The 2,200-nt window shown below is 35.4% G+C and overlaps 1 pseudogene; it reads left to right on the top strand.

Annotated features, from left to right (window-relative positions):
• Positions 1 to 1,070: 1,070 nt before the first annotated feature.
• On the top strand, positions 1,071 to 1,392 carry LOC122734689 (annotated as a pseudogene).
• The last annotated feature ends 808 nt before the right edge of the window (positions 1,393 to 2,200 follow it).

The following is a 2,200-nucleotide window of genomic DNA, read 5'->3' as shown; positions in this document are numbered from 1 at the left end:
GCATGGTTTCATGATTTCCTTCACATTTTTTTGAGTATCACAGGAATTAGAAAGAAAGTAGTGCATCATGGGAATAATTTTAGGCTCATGATGAGATGAGATTAGTAATAGGACAAAGACATAATGGAATTGAAAGAAGAAGAGCCTATAGAATTGCAATGGTTTGCCAAAAAGTTGAGAAGGGAAGGGATAAGAGTATAACCCATGTATCCTACCCTATCATAATTAATGAGAATGACTTTTCAATCCACATAATATAAAAATGTCTATTTCAGCTGCTAGTCAGCTTTATATATCAGAAATAATAGCAGATTTCTAACCAGAAGATTCTGTATTTTCTTCGGGACACTGCTACATTGGATAAGTCATTTACAAACTCTTAACTTACTTTTCTATACCTGTAAAATGAAGATAATAATATTTATAATTCCTTCTTCAAAGCATTGTCTAAGGAAAAAGTGAGATGAATGAAAGCATGGTTTAAAATTAAAGAGTTTTATGTATGTTATTATAATTGTTGTACACTGATAACCAGGACCAGGAGTACCTGGTCAAATCCCATTGTTTACATAACAGATATGTGCTACAGGCAAGACAATTTTGATGGTGTTGAGGGACTGACTTTCAAGATATCTGGAATAAAAGAGGATAGTAAGCATTTGGAGAAAAGAATCACAAATGTTTGTGTTTCTGAAAGGGGATAATTATGAGGAATCTTTTAAATTAAACTAAATAATTAGGCATAGTGGTCAAAGATTAACATATGTTTTGGGGTTATTGATGAGAATATAGAAAGGGATGAGTAGGCTTTTTATAAATAATTGTATAGCATGCTACATAGTTTCACAGTCATTGAATTGTCTGAAATCACTGTTATCCAAGATTCAACTTTTTTACTTTGTTAATTATTTAAAAAAATAGTCTCTTAAGAAAAAATGAAAACTTATAGTCTCTCCTTGAACATGAATATGCAAAGCTAACAAAAGATTTCCTTAATAGGTATGACAATGGATATCAAAACAATGTGACCCTTCTGTTGTGGCTGCCATTGAGGCTACAATCATGCTGCAGCCATGGCCATTTGCTACCCCATGGCTGTGGGCCTCAACAAGGGCCACAAAGTTCCCAAGAACATTTCGAAGCTGCGACACTGCCACCGCCATGGGCACCTGACCAAACACACCAAGTTTGTGTGAGATATGATCCTGGAGGTGTGTGGGTTTGCCCCTTTTGAGAGGTGGGCCATGGAATTGTTAAAGGTCTCCAAGGATAAGCGAGCACTAAAGTTAATCAAAAAAAAGGGTGGGAACTCACATCCCAGCCAAGAGGAAGAGAGAGGAACTCAGTAATGTCCTGGGTGCCATGAGGAAGGCCACTGCCAAGAAGGACTAGACTGGACTCTGCCTGCCTTCCCCCAGTTACCCAACAAATTACCCAATAAAGATTTGACAAAGAGAAAAAATAAACAAAAAAATAATATGACATTCACAAAATATGATTGCAACTGTGATTGATGATATGCTTTTAGAGTCCATATTGTGCTTATCACACTATGTAGCAAAGTTACAGTCTCATAATTGTAATTTAAATTCATTAAATATAGTTAACTCTAATACTCCACAAAGGGGTAAAACTGAATAAAGAATATTTCCTTTTCCAGAATCAACATGTAGTTGGATGAACAGATCATTAAGCTGGTCTATACTTAGAGATATCTCTAGAGCGGACATCACCAATGAACAATGAATGGTTTTGAGAAATAAATAATTGGGGAAAAGAATGGAAATTTTACCTCTGAAAAATGAGGTACAACTTACAACAACCTCACTGAATTGAAAATCCATCTTTTAATAATATATTTTTAAGGTTATTGAAGATTCAAAATTATAGGATATCCAAAGGACAAATGAGAAGTAAATAATAAGTACAAATATGTTGTAGTATATTACCAACAATGACCTGAAATCATGAATTACTATAAAATACTTTACTGAAGAAATGTATGTACTTCCAGGGTGGGGCCAAGATGGTGGAGAGAAGGCAGTGAGCTCTCAAACTCAGTACACGATCACTCCCAAAAACATCCAAATAATGTTATAGGACAATTCCTAGAGTAGCAAAATCCACCGACAAATTCACTGAGATCATTTTTTGGAGAAGGATGCCTTGGAAGGTCAGAAGGAGGGAGCTGCTGTGCTGA

This window comes from Dromiciops gliroides, chromosome 1, assembly GCF_019393635.1.
Source record: "Dromiciops gliroides isolate mDroGli1 chromosome 1, mDroGli1.pri, whole genome shotgun sequence".
NCBI classification, from domain to species: domain Eukaryota; kingdom Metazoa; phylum Chordata; class Mammalia; order Microbiotheria; family Microbiotheriidae; genus Dromiciops; species Dromiciops gliroides.
Note: the sequence above shows the minus strand (reverse complement) of the source record. Positions and strands in the feature narration are given on the sequence as shown.